This window comes from Microcebus murinus, chromosome 3, assembly GCF_040939455.1.
Source record: "Microcebus murinus isolate Inina chromosome 3, M.murinus_Inina_mat1.0, whole genome shotgun sequence".
In the NCBI taxonomy this organism is placed as follows: domain Eukaryota; kingdom Metazoa; phylum Chordata; class Mammalia; order Primates; family Cheirogaleidae; genus Microcebus; species Microcebus murinus.
This window is the reverse complement of record NC_134106.1, coordinates 109,502,969-109,522,826: the sequence shown is the minus strand read 5'-3', so window position 1 is coordinate 109,522,826 and position 19,858 is coordinate 109,502,969. Positions and strand designations below refer to the sequence as shown.

The 19,858-nt window shown below is 36.9% G+C and overlaps 1 long non-coding RNA gene across 1 annotated transcript in view; it reads left to right on the top strand.

The window, feature by feature from the left end:
• The window catches only part of LOC142869994 (uncharacterized), a 30,694-nt gene extending 11,115 nt beyond the window's left edge, over window positions 1-19,579 (top strand). The window contains exons 2-3 of the long non-coding RNA XR_012918521.1: window positions 18,388-18,501; window positions 19,366-19,579. This is a non-coding gene — a long non-coding RNA (uncharacterized LOC142869994). The remainder of the gene's footprint in view (window positions 1-18,387; window positions 18,502-19,365) is intronic.
• The last annotated feature ends 279 nt before the right edge of the window (window positions 19,580-19,858 follow it).

Below are 19,858 nucleotides of genomic sequence, written 5' to 3'. Positions count from 1 at the left end.
TCCTTTAATTATGAGCAAGGTTGAGCATCTTTGCTTATGTATTAGGCCATTGGTATTTCTTTTTATTGAACTATATGTTTAAATTTTTTGATCATTATTCCATTCAAATTTTGAATTTTGCCTTAGAAATTCTAGGAGGAAGGCAATAGAAAAGTGGACAGATATAGAACCAAGATTTTTCAAAATAAAAATTATAATTTTGGAGTCATATATTAAAAAAATAAATTTAGAAAAAGTAGAAAGTATTCTCTAAATTGGAAAACAACTAAAATAAAGGACCTAATTTCATAGGAAGATCTAAAATAATCAACTGAAAATTATTTTAGATGTCTTTGAAAAACAATATTTTGACATCCTTAGAGGAATATATTCTAAGGAGCTATAGAGCTAAAAAAAGTTCATTCCATAGTCTAAATGTAACATAGGCAACATTATTTGGAAAATATTTTATATATTTCATGAAAATGGAAATAACTATATTCAAAATTTAATACTATTCAGCCTTAAAAAAGAAAAACACCCTGTCATTTGCTACAACACTGAAGAGCCTGGAGGACATTATGTAAGTAAAATAAGACATGCACAGAAACACAAATACTGCACGATCACACTTATATTTGGAATCTAAAAATGTAGAACCCATAGAAGTAGGGAGTGGAGTAGAATGGTGGTTACCAGAGACTAGGAAGATGGTATATAAGAGCGAACTGGGGTGAAGTTGGTCGAGAGACACAAAGTTTCAGTGAGACAAGGAGAAATAACTTGGAGAGATCTATTGGACAACATGGTGATTATAGTTAATAATGTATACTTGAAAATTGCTAAGACAGTAGATTTTAAATATTCTTGCCACGAAAAAATTTGAATGTGTGAAGTAATAGTGTGCTAATTAACTTGATTTACCCATTCTACAATGTGTACATACGTGAAAACATCATGTTGTGCACCATAAATTTATATAATTTGCATTTGGCATTCTTGCTGCATTCTTTTTAAAAAAGTATAAAATTAGCATTAGGAGGCATTCACAAATTCTTTGTCACCTCTCAATTTTCCTTTTTTTTAGGTGGGGGAGGCTGAGAATACTTTGTTTTATGTTATTAATTGTCTATTTATTTTTAATTGATGACTAAGAATTACTCAACTCTGTTTTTGTAGTACAAAGGCAGCCATAGAGAATACGCACATGACCAGCGTAGCTGTGTTCCAATAAAACTTGACTGACGAATATTGAACTTTGAATTGCATGTAATTTTCATGTCTCATATTACATAATATTAGTCTTTTGAATGCTTTTCAATCATTCAAAAAGGCAGCAACTATTTTACTCTCGTGGTTCATTGTGCCAAAATAGGTGGTGGACAAATTTGGCTGGTCCAAGTCTTCTCTGTACTGATCTAGACAAATGGTTCAGATAGAACACAGACTAGTCACTTGAAAGCAGAGATTAAGCTTTGTTTTTCTTGTGCTACACTACGTCCTTGGCCCCATGCATTCATGCTCCTTGTATCCAGGACCATTGCCAACTTCATTTTTAGTTCTTATGACTAACAGGATGGAGTACAATTCCATGTCACTTTATCTTGGGTACAACCACATACCTTGTTTTGAACAATGAAATGAGGCAAACATGAAAATGTGCCAGTTCTAGACTTAGGCCTTGTAAGGGAAAATATGAATTCAAAATGAAAGGCTTAATTCTCCCTGTTGAAAATAAGAGAAGAGACTTCTCCACCTTCCCTTTTCTGAAAGCCATTTACATTGGAAAATTCATAATTGTGAGTTATTTTTCTGTCTCCTTGAAATGAGCATAAATCATTTTAAAAGCTAAATAAGCCTCTTGCCAGCTTTAAGAGCTAGGAATGTCTTCTCAAAAACCTGAGGGCCCTTGCTTTGAAATGTGATTGTCGAGAAAGATAAATCCTCTATTTCCCAGTTTCTGTGGGGAGCTAGGAACCTAACTTCAGCAGGCACCTTGATCCCAAACTACCTCTTCTCATAGAGATATGAGGAGTTTATTGTTTTTTTTTTTTCCTGATAAATCCATTTAGTTAATTATGGATGATCACTCAAACTACCCAGTGAATTTAGGATGATGTGACAAATCATCCTAAGCTAAGCCCTCTTACTTGAGGACTAATTATTATTTATTTGAGAACAAATGTATGTAATGGCTTTTATGTAGTTAGCTACATAAAAGGGTGAGATTTCTTTCTGTCTTTGCAATTTCTTCATGGATTGCCTGTGATCCACATCACCTTCTGTCTTAATGCTCATTCAATAATAAAATGACATTCTTTTATCCTACCTTTGAGGACAGAGTTTCTGGATTCAGAGGATATTTCATTTCTAATTATATTTCCCCAAAAGCCTTAAAAAATATCACATGTTTATGTTTTTTGTGCTTTTTTGTCTCTTCTGTCATCAAAACAAGCCTAGATTCATCTATTGTTCTCAAAAGAAGGATAAAAAATAGGTGGAGTAGAGCTGTTATGGCCAGCTTTTTCTGTGTAACTGGCTCGAAGAACAAATTTCAATGACCCCTGTATTTGTTTATATAATTTTCTCCCTTTATTAACTTCTTGAAATTTTGTGTTGTTTCCCAGAAATGGAGGATTTTCTGCAAGAGAAAGAAATTGAGATTCTGAAGGCACGTGGGCATGCTTCCTTATTCTAAGACTCACCTATCCCTACTGTACCTAGCCCCTTGTAAACTGCACCACAACCTGCCCCAAAGCACATGCCCCCACCTTAAAAAGCCCATGACATCTGTTTAGTCAAGGAGACAAGAGTTTGGAGGCAACTTCTCCAAACAAGATATCATTCATATTCAAAATTCCTTCCTTGGTGATACTCGTTGTCTCAATAACTGTATCTTTGTGTGATGAGTAACTAGACCTAGACTGAAACCCTCTTGTGGTTTCAACAACACCTACAGAATCTATCTCCATTAGCCACCTCTGGCCTCCCCCTAAATCATAAGCAAGCTTGACTATGATCGACAGAATCCATAGATATTCCAAGGTATTCCTAGATAAGCTGACATCCAGCAAACTTGAAATGCTTATTATTATATACTCATGAGATTTTCAGTTGTTTCTTTCACATCATGGCAATAGATAACAGATATAAGAGCCAGGGTACAAATATCATCTTTCTTCTCACTTATTGGCTAATTAACCTTCAGTAAGTTTCTTAAACTCTTAAGGTTAGTCATGCATGTCATGTAGATAAGGCTTAAATCAAGAGCATTAAATAAGAAGGGCATGTAGGGACATAATACTAGGGACATAATCCATGTCAAATGTTGCAGTAGTAAAAAATATAAAAATATCTCAGATAATAAATATTCTGGGGTTTTTGTCCCAATAATTTTTTACCATTTTTTTTTCATTTAATTCATCCTTTGTTCCATACATCTTTGAGTTACTACTATATTTCAGGCTATGTGCTGGGCACAGGGAATAAAATAGTATATAAAATAGCCTAAGGCCTGATGCCATGTAGCTTACACTTAACCTGAGAACAATATGAGTTGCTGTAATAAAGTTGATAGTTCCTAAGATTGATGAGATTTCTGCTAAATGTGATGAGAATATGGAAAGATCTGATTTTTTTGCCACTCAGAAGTATATATTAGAGTTTAGTAAGAGAGATGGACAATAGGCAAATAATACTATGAACAATTCATAAATGCTTGCAGACAAGAGAGTTAAGGTGGCTGACCAGAGACACCGGCTGCCAGATCATCTCAGAAAGATGGAAAAGTTGTAGATGAAATAGAGAAAATAGCAAACAAACATAGATTGGGCATAATTCTGAAGTAAATGTGCCAGAACCTATAAGAGATCCCAGGGGAATATGTTGCAAAGCAGAACAAGAAGGAACAAGATATTGGCAGAGCTCAGCCCCAAAGGCTTGGAGTCCAGCGAAAAGGGTAGGTTGGAACAGTTGGTTTCTGCCTCCCTCACCTCTCTGGCAGTCAGCAGGCTCCCTAGCTGCTGGAGAGACTTTCTTCCCTCATGTGCCCCAAAGCTGCTGCCACCAGTGAACTGGGAGCTTCCTGAAGACAAAGCACCAGGCTGCCAGCTCCCTAAGAGTGCTTCTTGTCATCACAAAACCAAGCTTAGACGACAGGCACTATATAGCTTCTCTAATCACTATGTACCTTAGTCCTCCCTAGAGGGCTTTAACTCCTCAGTTTTTGTCTTGCTTATTCCCACACAAACATTTCCCAACTCTGTTCCAGACTGTGGCAGCCACAGAGAACTGGTGGGTCCCAGGGGATCTGTATGACCTCAGAGCCTGTACGTTCTCGGTAGACTATCTTCCAGACAGAGGGCCAGAGATGACCAGAGTGCTAGCTTTCCTCCTTTCAGACTCTTTTCCTCCCATTTCCCTCCCCAACCTGTGGCTGCTGAGAGAGACAATTGAGTTGTCAGAGTTGCCAGAGTTTTCAAAGGCTGCTGCTTCCCCTCTGAGGATATATCCACAACACCAGGGCCTCCACAGACAATGGAACTGAAGGCTTTCCTCTTAAAGATCTGCAGTAGACTAAGGGGTATGCAGAATGTGAAGCCTTTTACTGGTGCTGCTTGCCTGGCTGTTCCATTAGACCAGGGCACACTCTGAAGTGGAGGGACACCAAACCTACTTGAACATCCCATGGGAAACTCAGGACCAGCATGCTTCTATGTAGCATGGACCAGGATTGATCTTTGGGAACCCAGAGACAGGGCCACAGGTCAGATCCCATAGCCCCAGGATTTAATCATATATCTTGGGGACACAGAGGGGAGATTTATGAATTAATCTTTGGAGGCAAGGGATCCCATGTGGGCAGAACTGAAGCAATGTGGATCCCAGCCAGAATGCACTCATGGAGCACCCTTCCTGCCACAAGAAGGCCATGCTCCCAGCCCTGGACAGGGAAGCTCTCAGCCTGCAGTACCATCGTTAGGGAATTTAGCTAGTTTAAGCTCCTCTCTGTTGGCAGATGATGGAGACCATGGAGCAGGAGAGGGAGAAGAAAACAAAAATCCACTCATGAAAGCTAGATTGTGGATCTCAGATGGCCCTGAACCTACAGCAGACTTCCTGGCTGAGTTGGGCCATTTCAGCCCTTCCATGGTAGCCATACTTAGCAGCTTGGGAGAGACCTTTAACACTTCCCTAGGCAGCTAACTTACCAGCTTTTGTGGAGTCTGAAGGCAGGCTCAAACAACCCAGCACTACCCAGCCTCACTCCCCCATCTGCCTCGGCAGTGGTAGAGAATAAAGACTCATCTGGAAGTCCAGGGCCCCACCCAACACCTGAGGAAAAGGACAAACCTAAAGGGGAACACCAGCTCTCTAGCAGTGCCTACCAGTGAAAATGAAAATATTGGAACGACAGATAAAGAATTCCAAATATGGATTGTAAGAAAGTTCAATGAAATTCAAGAGAAAAAGTAAAATCAATTCTAAGGAACCACACAATTTAGGAAATTAATGGAAAATTCGAAGAGATTGTCATATAAAAAAAATAGAACTTCTGGAAATGAAAAATTTATTTAAAGAAATAGAAAACTCAAAATAAAGTTTTAAGAACAGACTAGACTAGCCAAAAGAAAGAATCTCAAAGCTTGAAGACAACTGTTTTGAATTAATTCAGTCAAAAATAAAGAATAAAGAATTAAGAGGAATGAACAAAGCCTGCAAGAAATTTGGGATTATGTAAAATGGACAAATAAAATAATCATAAGGATCCCTGAAGGTGAAGAAGAAAATGCTCACAGGCTAGAAAACCAAATCGAGGGTGTAATTGACAAAAACTTCCTTGGTCAGGTTAGGGATTTAGACACCCAGGTCCAAGAAGCTCAAGGAACACCTGGAGATTCATTGTAAAGAGGCAATCACCAAGACTCATAGTTATCAGACTGCCCATAGTAAACACAAAGAAGGAACTCCTGTGAGCTGAGAGGCAAAAATATCAAGTAACTTACAATGGAAAATGTAGCAGCAGAATTTCATACTTTTAAACAGAGACCTTACTAGCCAGAAAGGATTTCAGCCTCATCTTCTGTCTTCTTAAACAGAAAAACTGCCAGCGTAGAATTTTGTATCCCCTAAAGCTAAGTTTCATATATGAAGGAAAAATAAAGATATTTCCAGATAAGCAAACACTGAGGAAAATTGCCAAGACTAGGTCTACCCTACAGAAAATACTCAGAACTGCATTATACATAGATCAACACACTAGACACCCACCAGAGTAAAACCACCCAAAAGCTAAAGCTCAGAACTCATATAAAAAAATAACAGAAGAGGTAAAACAAAGCAATAAGATATTATTCAACAGGGTGAACAGAACAGCAACCCACATATAAGTTTTATCATTTAATGTGAACAGTTTGAATTCTCCAATCAAGAGACATAGGCTGGCTGATCGATAAAAAACAAACAAACAAACAAAAAAAACACACAAGCCGAGTATCTGCTATCTCCAGGAAACACATCTAAACCACAAGGGCTCAAACAGACTCAAATTGAAAGGATGAAAAAAATTCCATGCAAATGAAAACCAAAACAAAGCAGAAGAAGCTATTCTCATATCAGATAAAATTGACTTTAAATCAACAATAGTAAAGAAAGACAAAGATGGTCATTTTATAATGGTAAAGAGAACAATTCAACCAGAAGACATAATGATCCTAAACATTTATGCACCTGACACAAAAGTGCCCAGATTCATAAAGCAAACCCTACTGGATCTAAGCAAATAGATAAACAACAGCATCATAATTTCCGGGGACTTCAAAACCCCACTGACAGAATCAGACAGATTATTTAAGCAGAAAATGAAAAAGAAAAGTTGGACTTATATGGGACTCTATTAATAGAAAAAATGGGCCTAATGGACATTTATAGAACATTTTACCCCCAAAGTACTGGATATACATTCTTCTCATTAGCACATGGAACAGTCTGTAAGATTGATCATACCTTGGCCTTAAAACATGTCTCAACCATTACAAAAAACAAAAAAACAGAAATCAGACCACAGTGGAATAAAACTAGAAATCAACTCCAAGAGAAACACTCAATTCTACACAAAGTTATGGAAGTTACATAATGGCTGCTGAAGGATTATCGGATCAATAATGAAATTAAAGTGGAAATCAAAAGATTCCTTGAACTAAAAGATAAAGTGGGCACAAGCTATCAAAATCTATGGGATTCAGGAAAAAGAATCCTAAGGGGAAAATTCATCACCTTAAATGCCTACATCAAAAAGGCAGAGGCCGGGTGCAGTGGCTCATGGCTGTGATCCTAGCACTCTGGGAGGCCGAGGCTGGTGGATCGTTTGAGCTCTGTAGTTCGAGACCAGCCTGAGCAAGAGCGAGACCCCCATCTCTACTAAAATATAGAAATAAATTAGTTGGCCAACTAAAAATATATATAAAAAATTAGCTGGGCACAGTGGTGCATGCCTATAGTCCCAGCTACTCAGGAGGCTGAGGCAGGAGGATAGCTTGAGCCCAGGAGTTTGAGGTGGCTGTGAGTGAGGCTGATACCATCGCACTCTAGCCCAGGCAACAGAGTGAGACTCTATCTCAAAAAAAAAAAAAAAAAAAGACAGAAAGATCACAAATTAACTATCTAATGAAATATCTCAAGGAACTAGAAAAGAAAAAGCAAACCAAACCCAAAGCCACCAGAAAGAAAAAATATCTTAGGTGAGAGCAGAAATAAACAAAATGGAAAACAAACCAAAACAAAAATGCAAAGGAACAATGAAACAAAAAGTTTGTTCTTTGAAAACATATTTTTAAAATGACAGACCTCTTGGTAGATTAACCAGGAATAGAATAGAAAGGACACTACTAAGCTCAGTCAGAAATGAAAAAGAAAATATTACAACTGATACCACGCATACATGAAATATAATCTGTGAATACTATTAAAGTCTCTACACACATAAACTCAAAAACAGAGAGAAAATAGACAAATTTCTAGAAACACACAATTTCCCACGGCTCAATTTGGAAGAAATAAAACTCCTGAATAGACCAATAATGAGAAAAAAGAATTAAGCAGTACTAAAAAATTTTCCATAGATAAAAAGGGTAGGAGCAGATGGATTCACAGTCCAATTTTAACAGACCTACAAAGAAGAGCTTGTACCCATAGTGCAGAAATTATTCCATAACATTGAGAAGGCTAGAATCCTCCCTAACTGATTCTACAAAGCCAGTATCATATTGATACATATTGATACTGGCACCCAGGAATGGACACAACAAAAATGAAAACTACAGATCAATATCCCTTATGAATCTAGATTCTCAAATCCTAAATAAAATGCTAGCAAACCAAATTTAACAGCATATCAAAAAAATAATCTACCATGACCAAATGGGCTTCATTCCAGGGATGCAAGGATGGTTCAACATACATAAATCAATAAATGTGATTCACCACATAAACATAAGCAAAAACAAAGACCATATGATTATCATAATAGATGCAGAAAAACCATTCTACAAAATTTAGCACTCTTTCATAATAAAAACCCTCAGCAAACTAGGCATGGAAGGAAAGTATTTCAGAATAATAAAAGCCATATATGACATACCCATAGCCACCATCATACTGAATGGGTAAGGTTGAAAGCATTTGCACTAAGACTGAAAGAAGACAAGAGTATCCACTGTCACCACTACTATTCAACATAGTACTGTAAATCTTAGACAGATAAATCAAGCAAGAGAAACAAATAAAGGTATCCCACTCAGAAAATAGGAGACCAATCAATCATGTTTTTGTTGATGATATTATCTTATATCTAGAAAACCCCAAAGACTCCACCAAGAGACTCCTGGAATTGATAAATAAATTTACTGAAGAATCAGGTGATAAAAACCATGTATACAAATCAGTAGCATTCCTATACACCAGTAACAAAATGAGACACAAATCAAAGACCCATTACCATTCACAATAGTTATAAAGAAAATAAAATAACTAGAAATATACTTATTCAAGGAGGTGAAAGATCTCCTACAAAGGGAACTACAAAACACTGACAAAAGAACTTGCACAAGACACAAACAAATGTAAAAACATTTCATGCTCATGGATAGGTAGAACCAACATTGTTAAAACAGCCATACTACCCATAGTGATTTACAGATTCAATGCAATCCTCATCAAAATACCAACTTCATATTTCACAGATCTAGAGAAAATAAGTCTACGCTTTGTTTGGAAACAGAAACGAGCTCAAATAGCCCAAGCAATTGGTTAAGCAAAAAGAACAAATCTGAAGACATCATTTTATGAGCCTTCAAATTGTACTATAAGTCTATCATAGCCAAAATCACATGATATTGCCACAAAAATAGAGACATAGACCAATGGAACAGAATAGAGAACCCAGATATAAAACCATCCACATACGGTCAATTGATCTTTGACAAAACAGACAACAATATATGCTGGGGGGAAGCATATTCAATAAATGCTGCTGGGAAAACTGGATAGCCACATGCAGAAGAGTGAAAGAGGATTGATATTTCTCATCACTCATAAAAATTAATTTAAGATGGATAAAAGTCTTAAATGTAATGAATGAAACCATAAAAATTCTAGAAGAAAACATAGGAAAAAATTGTTCTAGACATTAGCCTAGGCAAAGAATTTATGAAGAAGGCCCTGATGGCAATCACAGCAAAAACAAAAATAAATAAATGGGACTTAATTAAATTAACAAATCTTCTGTGCAGCCAAGAAAATAATTAAGAGAGCAAATAGACAACCTACAGAATGGGAGAACCTATACATCACAACCTATACATCCAACAAAGGTCTAATAACCAGAATCTACAAAGAACTCAACCAAATCAGCAAGACAAAAAACAACAAAACAACAATCCCAATAAAAAGTGGAAAAAAGACAAAAACACAACATTTTCAAAGGAAGATAATAGACAAATGGTCCATAAACATATTAAAAATTGCTCAATGTTGCTAATCTTCAAGGAAATGGAAATTAAATCCGCAAGGAGATATCACCTTACCCTAGTCAGAATGTCTTTTATTAAAAATCCCAAAACAATAGATGCTAGCTTGGATATAGACAAAAAAGAACACTTATACACTGTCAGTGGGACTGCAAATTAGTTCAACTCCTGTGAACAACAATATGGAAATTCCTCAAAGAACTAAAAATAGACATACCCTTTGATCCAACGATCTCACTACTGTTATTTACCCAAAGGAAAGAAGTAATTTTAATCAAAAAGACACCTGCACTCAAATATTTATTACATCACAATACACAATTGCAAAGATGTAGAATTGACCCAAGTGTCCATCAATTCATGAGTGGATTGAAAAAAATATGGTATATGTGTGCTAAGAAACTCAGCCATTTAGAAAGATTAAAAGGCATTAGCCTTTTGCAACAATTTGGATGGAACTGGAGACCATTATCCTAAGAAAACTATCTAAAAAATGGAAAATAAACTTCATGTACACACTATTAAATTGGAGCTAACTGATGAGCACATGTGTGCTCAGGGGGATGTAAAACTCCGTGGAAATCAAGCAGGGAGAAGGGGGAGGAGGGAAGCAGTGAAAACCTAGCTAGTAGGTACAACATGAACACTGTCTGTGTGATGGGCCCACTTATAACCCTAACTCAAGCATTACCAAAGTGATGCATGTGACTTAAAACATTTGTGCCCCTATAATATTTTTAAATGCAAAAGGAAAGAAAAAAGATAAAAAACTTGCAGCAAGTTTCACAAAATTTGTAACAGTTAAAACTGGTCTAGTGTGGTGATTTAAAGAAGATTTTCTTTAGGAATGTTGTTTGAATTGAATTAAGCAAAGATAATTGCATGTAGAAAAAATAGACTTAGGGCATTTGAATATCCTATGTCCTCTACCAGGAATCTACATGGTAGTCTTCTCTCTCTTTAGCTAGTTATCTCCTACTGTGTGATATAGAAAATGAAGGCAAATAAATCAGGTTAGACTAGGTTATTCCTCAGTGGAATTTCTCAGTGGATATTTTTAAGCAGAGGAATTTTAATTATGGGCATGGCAAATATTTTTGTCCCAGTGGCTAAATTACTGGGTTTATGACATCATTACATATGACACTCAGAGAGATAACTAACTGCCATGCTTTTCTTTTTGGAGAGGAGTGTGGGAGATGGAAAGCAGGGATAAATCAATCTTTCCACAGAGGGAACTGTGAGCAAATATAAAGTAAAGAAAATACAAAATATAAAATCCCTTCTTTCTTTTGAGGAAACCTAGACAAGCATAGTTGAATAGTCAGACATGACTGTTTAGTATGATAATCTTCACTATGTGTGATTGAATTATTTTTTAAAATATCCAAAGCTGTGGTGATAACAAAGTAACTTGTATTGTCTTTAAATCTCTAAATGAATTAAAAGTTTCTCTGTTGTGAGTTTCTCTGAATCATTATTTTACTAATTTGGTTTGTATTGAAATAGTTACAATTGGGCTATTCCCAAAGTTAATCCCCTCACATAAAAAATATTTATGAAGAACAGAGAAATGAGTTTGTGATTTAGAAGGATATATTTAAGATATCTAAGCCCTATTAAAAAGAGAAGAATGGAATGGAAGCAATTAAAATTATGATAGAAATGTAACTTTGTAAACAGTGTTAGATCTTTTATTGAAGTTGCTTGCTCTAAATTATATCATAGTCTCTGAAATGTGCCCTCCCATTGCAAAGTCAGAAATTATTTATGTAATTCTTATCACATTTCAGACTTCACAAGCCTAAAAATGCATTACTCCTGCTATGCACAATAATCTTTAATTAATAGACTGGTATTCAGTATTCCTATTGCAAAATGATATATCCATGTTCTTTGCTTCCTTGATCTATTATATGAGTGTTTGAAGTAAAAGTAATCCATGTACTTCATTGTTAAGATATGGTTCATCTACCTTTATCTTCTTCTTCCTTGTTAATATTTCTCTAAATAGGTTATTATAGTTTATTATTTCTAAATCCTAAACACCTGGACCAAGGCTTAACTGAGTGATCAACATCATGAATGAGCAAAGAAATAGTGAGGACTGGGGTTGAGGAAATGCTAATAGCAGTGAAGATTTTCAATGCATACCATACATTAGAATGAAATAAAGCGTTAAGCTGTTGCCATTTCTTCATTCCTACATAAGTCTACCAATTCACAACACAGGACGGGTTGAGTGTTCCTAATCAGAAAATCTAAAATCTAAAATGTTGAAAATCCTTAACTTTTTGAGTGCCAACATGACGCCCAAAGGGAATGCTCATTAAAGCGTTTCAGATTTTCAGAGTAGGAATGCTAAACTAGTAAGTATAATGCAAATATTTCAAAGTTAGAAAAAAAATCCAAAATCTAAGATACTTCTTGTCCCAAGCATTTCAGATGAGTAATAGTCAATCTGTACTATTTCTTTGAACACAAGAAAGAGGAAAAAAACAAATAAAATCATCTTAACTATTGTAAATTAAAACCTTGTTGAGGAAAAGGGAAAACTTCTCCTTTGCCCCCTGAAGTTTTGCTGAAGGATCAACTCAAAATAAGGCATATTAATAAGAGAGGGATGAATAGATACTGGCAAGAAAGAATGAATGAGGGGAAATGGATTGATCCATAAAAGATTTTTTTTAGAAATTAAATTAACCTGAGAGAAAGGTATTATATTTAAAATAGGTTGGATCAGGTCTGGTTGCCTTTTTTATTTTCTTTTCTGGAATATACTGATATCAGGAAGACTAAGGAAAGGCAATTGTTCTTTTTGATGGGCCCTCAAGTTTGAAACACATAGAGCAAAAGCCCCTTCCATCGCCTGTTGATCTCTAAAGGCCTTTAATTCAAAATATTCTTTACAGCAAGGAGTTATATTTTGGAGTGAAATTGCCTAAGCTCCTTCAGTCCCCTAGCAAGTTGAATGCACCCCCTCTTGTCCAATGAGATCCCAGAAACACCTTCAAGCTGAGTTGCGGCCATAAGAAGGGAGGCCAGACATGCTTCATTATGACCTTGTAGAATTACTCTTTGTAACAATGAGATTAATAGGACATAAGGCCACATGAGACAAAGTTTAAACCACACCTGCAGGCCATCAATTTACTTAACAACCACTTGAATTTCAGCACATGTCTGATAGCTTGTTTCTGATTAACAGACATCCTTATCTTAAAACATTCCAAGATTTTAGACAAACCCTCATTTATTTAATCAATTACAAACCAAGGAATCTTTAAACTCACCAATAAACTGTAAGCATCCTCCAGTATGTCCCACCTTTTTTAGCCAAACCAATGTATGCTTTCCACATATTGACTTATGATCTTACCTGAAATTCCTGTCTCCATGAATATATAAAACCAAACAGTAATCCAACTGCTACAGGCACATTTTCTCAGAACCTCTTGGAAACATGTGTTCTGGCCACATATACTCAGCTCAAAATGTTTCTCTTTAAATTATTTTACAGAGTTTGTGTTAGAGCGTTCCACCAAAACCTGCCTGTTTCACTTATCCTGTTCCTAAATTGAGCAGCTACTAATACTCACAGCTGATGAGGTGATTTTGGGTCATACTTCTGATTGGTTGACTACCATGTAAATGAGGTGACTTTTAGGACATAGTTCTGATTGGCTTACTACTATGTAAATGAGGTGACTTTTGGGACATAGTTCTGATTGGCTGACTACTATGTAAATGAGGTGACTTTTGGGACATAGTTCTGATTGGCTGACTACTATGTAAATGAAGTGACTTTTGTGAAAACTTGTGATTGGCTAATTGAAATCCCCAAAACGGTATAAAACTAAAAGTAAATGAGAAAGGGGCGCTCAGAGTTTTGGTGGCAGATATGTCTCTCTGAGCCTGCAGGCGTCATAAAGCTGACTCAATAAAGCTGACTCTCCAACTCTCCAACTCTCTGTGTGCCGCTCGGGTTTTTCTTCGGTCAAGAGCTGTTCACATCTGCCGGAACATTTGGAGTTTTTTCTGTTAACATATTGTCAAAGCAAAAATTGTACGTGACAAAGTTAAATAGGCCAGTATGATTTTATTCAAGCTATTGCAATAAGGAGAGAGACTGAACTCATCTCTATGGAAATAAAGGTCAGAATGATTTTTAAGCTCTAGGTGACCTACTGGAAAAGTACTGAAGAAACTCTGGGAGAGGTAGATTGGTGGGATGTGTGGGTCATATAGTTATTACCAAGTTTTCAAATGCTTTTCTCTGTACTGAGGCCATTTGTGTTTGCTAGTTGATGCCATTTAAGTTAGGCTTCTACTTGCACTAAGACCATGAGACAGGGGTAGAGGTAATGACTTCCTTGATAATCACACTTCAAGTTGATGGCTCCCAAGTCTTTGAAAAGATAGTCCTGGTTTATACAACTGGTAAGAGGTTTTTAAAAAGATTTATATCTCAAAAGGAAAGAGAAAGATTTTGCAATTACAAGTTAGCTAAAGTCAATACTGCAAGGAAAGAGAGGTCTGGAACAACAGGCAGGAAAAACCTGTCTAAAGTTTAGTCAAGCTGAAAGGAGTTTTTAGTCTCATTTGATTGCTTTTTAAGTGTATGAGGTTTCAGGAAGCTTAATGGATACATTTTTTTTTTTCTCTAGTAGATTCAGAACATCTAAAACCCCAAACTTCCCCAGGCTAAAACTATTAAGATTTGAGTAAGCTGAAAAGAATGTGGTTGCCCACTCAATTTGCAAATTTCTTATGATCACACCACTGAGAGTAATAATTGCTCCAGATTTTATTTGCCCTTACAGCAAACAAAAATACTCATGTCTAAAAATTTTTGTACAATGTGAAGGAAATCGAAATATTTTACCCCAAAATATATTTCTATGACATATTTTGAGGTGACTGTCAGAGACTCAGCAAACAGAAATAGCCCTATAAAGCTCTCTGTTTGGGTGGGTGTGGGTGGAGATTTGTATCTGTAGAGAATCTGCACCAGGCCTGCACCATGCCACCAGGCCTTCTTTTGTCCAGATCTAGGAAAGATGAATTGAGAGTCTTACACCTTTAAAGTTCTTTTTTAATTTTTTAATTTTTTTTATTTTAGCATATTATGGGGGTACAAGTGTTAAGGTTACATATATTGCCCATGCCCCCTCCCCCTTCGAGTAAGAGCTTTAAGCGTGTCCATCCCCCAAATGTTGTAAATCTTACTTGTTGTGGTTGTATATACCCATCCTCTCCTCCCCCCTCCCACCCTCCCAACACTCAATAAAAGTTACTCCTATATGTCTATTTAGGTTTGATCCGTTAATACCAATTTGTTGGTGAGTACATGTGGTGCTGGTTTTTCCATTCTTGAGATACTTCACTTAGTAGAATGGGTTCCAGCTGTATCCAGGAATATACAAGAGGTGCTATATCACCATTGTTTCTTAAAGCTGAGTAGTACTCCATGGTATACATCTACCACATTTTATTAATCCACTCATGAATTGGTGGGCACTTGGGTTGTTTCCACAGCTTTGCAATTGTGAATTGTGCTACTATAAACATTTGAGTGCAGGTGTCTTTTTCATAAAGTGACTTTTGATCTTTTGGGTAGATGCCCACTAGTGGAATTGCTGGATTCAATGGTAGATCTACTTGTATCACTTTGAGGTATCTCCATATTGCTTTTCACAGAGGTTGAACCAGTTTGCAGTCCCACCAGCAGTGTAGGAGTATTCCTCTCTCTCCACATCCATGTCAGCATTTGTTGTTTGGGGACTGTTTGATAAAGGCCATTCTCACTGGAGTTAAGTGATATCTCTCATTGTGGTTTTGATTTGCATTTCCCTGATGATTAGAAATGTTGACCATTTTTTCATATGTTTCTTGGCCATTATTCTGTCTTCTTTTGAGAAGTTTCTGTTCATGTCCTTTGCCCACTTTTTGAAAGGGTTGTTTGATTTTTTTCTTGCTGATTTTCCTGATTTCTAAATAGATTCTAGTTATCAGCCCTTTATCAGATGTGTAGCTTGCAAAAATGTTCTCCCATTCTGTGGGTTGTCTGTTTGCTCTCTTGATGGTTTCTTTGGCTGTGCAGAAGCTTTCTAATTTGATCAGGTCCCTTTTGCTTATTTTTGTTGCTGTTGTGATTGCCTTCCTGGTCTTCTTCATAAATTCTTTGCCTACGCCAATGTCTAGAAGAGTATTTCCGACATTTTCCTCTAGAATTCTAATAGTATCACACCTAAGGTTCAAGTCTGTTACCCAGCGTGAGTTGATTTTTGTGAGAAGTGAAAGGTGTGGGTCTTGTTTCAGTCTTCTACATGTGGCTATCCAGTTTTCCCAGCACCATTTATTGAATAAGGATTTTTTTCCCCAATGTATGTTTTTGTCTGCTTTGTTGAAGATTAGTTGGCTATAGGACGATGGTTTTATATCTGGGTTCTCTGTTCTTTTCCACTGGTCAATGTCCCACTATCTCTACTTCTCTTCAACATAGTGCTGGAAGTCCTCGCTACAGCAATCAGAAAAGAGAGTGGAATTAAGAGCATCCAAATGGGAGCAGAAGAGATCAAACTCTCACTCTTTGCTGATGACAAGATATTATACCTAGAAAACCCCAAGAATTCAACCATGAGACTCCTTGATCTGATAAATGAATTTGGTAAAGTCTCAGGATACAAAATCAATACACAGAAATCGGAGGCATTCATATACGCCAACAACGGTAAAAGTGAGAATCAAATCACAGACTCAATTCCCTTCAAATAGCAACAAAGAAAATAAAGTACCTTGGAATATACTTAACTAAGGAGGTAAAAGCCCTCTACAGGGAGAACTATGAAACACTCAAGAAGGAAATAGCAGAGGACGTAAACAGATGGAAGAATATACCATGCTCGTGGGTCGGCAGAATCAACATTGTTAAAATGTCTATACTACCCAAAGTGACCTACAGGGTCAATGCAATCCCTATCAAAATACCATCATCTTTTTCACAGATATAGAAAAAAATAATTTTACACTTTGTATGGAATAAGACCCCATATAGCAAAATCAATCCTAGGCAATAAAAACAAAATAGTAGGTATCAATTTACCAGACTTCAAACTATGCTACAAGGCTATAGTCATTAAAACCTTTAAAGTTCTGAAGAAACACTTACCATCTATTCTCTTTGAGGACTGCTACTTGTGCTGTTTCATCTGCATATCAAGACCACTTTGCTGCCCACCAGGCTTCTTCTTACCCCTCTCCCATAACTTGTTTTGCCAAGATCCAAGCCCCCATTCATTTTGTAACTTCAAGATGATATACAAGCTTCTGCATCCTGTTGGGGGGGTTGGCTCTCCATGTGCACACCAATAATTAGTTTGTATGCCTTTTCTCCAGTTTTCTGCCTTTTGTGAATTGATTTTTCAGTGAAACTTCAGAGGGTGAAGGGGAAATTATCTCTTGGCCCCCACAAATAACCACATGTATTTAGGTTGTAAGATACTGGGCTATAAGGACACCTTCCAGCTTCTGTTACTGCTTGTTTGCTAACCGCAAGGCATTATGAGTACATTATGGGATGCAGAGGAAAAAGGCAAAGAACGCAGAAACCGGAGTCTCTCAGCTAGGACCAGGAACAGGTTAGAGCCTATCAGAGGCAGGATGAAGTAAGAATCACTGTGGGGGCGGATGCATGATCAGTATGTAAACAGCTTAGGTATAAAAGGCTCACTAGCACACAAAAGGAGTGTCCCTGCCCAAAGAAGAGGCCACTGCACTGGCACTCTGGGGGCTCAGACCCTAGCTCCAGCTAGACAATAAAACTCCTTTTGATAATTACAGCCTCAGTGACTCTGTCTCTCAGTCCTGCGGCCCTGTGAATCTTGGCTATATAACAAGGTAACCATAAAAATTATTCATTTGTGGCCACATTTTCAAGATGATATTATTTCTTGATCATATGCTATCATTTCCTACATCCCAGTATATTTTCTTTTAGTGAGGAATATAAAAAATAATGGGACTTCAAGACTATGGTTGCAGGATTCAATTGTACCTGCTTTTTAATTTTTAGATATGATAGTTGCAAATAATTTTCTTGTTTATACAGATATGCACAACATAATGATGTTCCAGTCAATGATGGTGCTAGGTCTGGAGCCGAGAGAGACACAAAACGAGGCCTCATGTGTAGCAAGTGTTTATTTTGAGCATCTGGGTGCAGATGGGTGGAGGCAGAAAAAGGCATCCACAAGAGAAAAGGGGAGAGCCTTGGGTTTTATAAAGAGTTTTCCTGGGAGGAGTAAATAAATTATTTTTAAACAACTGAGAGGGATAAGGAAAGTAAATTACCCTGTTACATTCCATTTCTTTATCTCCCTAGGGAACAGCCAGGAGGCATAAACATTGTCCTTACCAGGATAGAAGAGGCTTGCCTTGTCTCCCTAGGAGCCTGGCAAAGGCTACCGCCTACTACACCCCCAGGAAGAGGAGAGAGGTGAGTTTTATAGGAAGTTTGGATAGAACTTTGGGAAGGGTGATTTCTTTAAACCTAACAGATGGATTGCACATGTGATGGTGTTTCCACAAGATAATAATGGAGCTGAAAAATTTCTATCACCTAGAGAAATTGCAGCTATCTTAATATCATAGCACAACACATTACTCCTGTGTTTATTGTAATGCTGGGCAAATAAACCTATTGCACTACTAGTCCTACAAAAGCAATTATGTACAGTTGTCCAAATGTCCACCTTTCTTGTTTTTTGTTTTTTGTTTTTTTTTCCTATTCCCAGAGACTTGGTTATCTCTGAGATGTACCAAGGCTTATTGCAGGGGATGTGATTTTGTTCCTGAGATATGGTTTGGGGCAGGAAATGAAGGCCTGGTGTGTGCTCCACTGCTGTGTGTCCAGGGGCTTCTCAGGAACTCCTTGAGGCTGTAAAACAAATTCTAAAGGCTGTGAGCTGGTGAATGTATAGAGAAAGATTTACATTTCCTTTCAGCTCTTGTTAGATGTTTGTGAAAATAGAGTCCCTTCAGGGTGCCTGCTAGCTAGGGAGAGAGAGAGCTCATAGGATCGATGTTCAGCTGTTATTAGAAAATTGTGGGATTAGATGTTTTCCTGTTATTTCAGCAAGGACACGCTTACAGTTTATGTATTTACTATGCTATACTTTTTATCATTATTTTAGAGTGTACTCCTTCCACTCATTAAAAACAGTTTACCATGAAATTATTGTGTTATATTGGTAAAAGACTGTTGTCTCTTATATCTTATATTTACTATTTTTCTTGGTTGTATCATTTTCTATCGTGCTTAATTTAACCTTGTGTTGTTTTATTTTTCATGGCCCTAAAGTACACAAAATTCATGGCTAATTTTACCAGTAAGAGGCCACATCAAATGAATGACCTGGAAGCAAAATTAAGTGACAAGGACTACTATGGTGGGAAATTGGCGATGGCTTCGCGGGCCAGGCAGGCATATCTCATTCCACCATAGCTTTCATCTTGAATATCAAGAGCGAAGTGATGGAATCTGTTAAAGGATCTATCTGCTTCATTGAAGGCAATGAGACTAATAAAAATATCAAATGGAGAAACTTCTAATGACCTGAATTGAATAGCAGACACAAAAGTGTATCAATAATCATGATGTTGAATTTACTGCTAGCTCTGGGTGGTCTAAACAATTCAAGAATCATTATTCATTACATAATATGAAAGTAAATAGTAAATATTTGAGTGCTGATGTGTAGGCAGCTGGAAATTTTTGGAAACTTGACAAACTGAATGTGCAGGAAAATTACTTGCCAGAGTAAATATTCAATACAAATGAAAGTTCCCTGTTT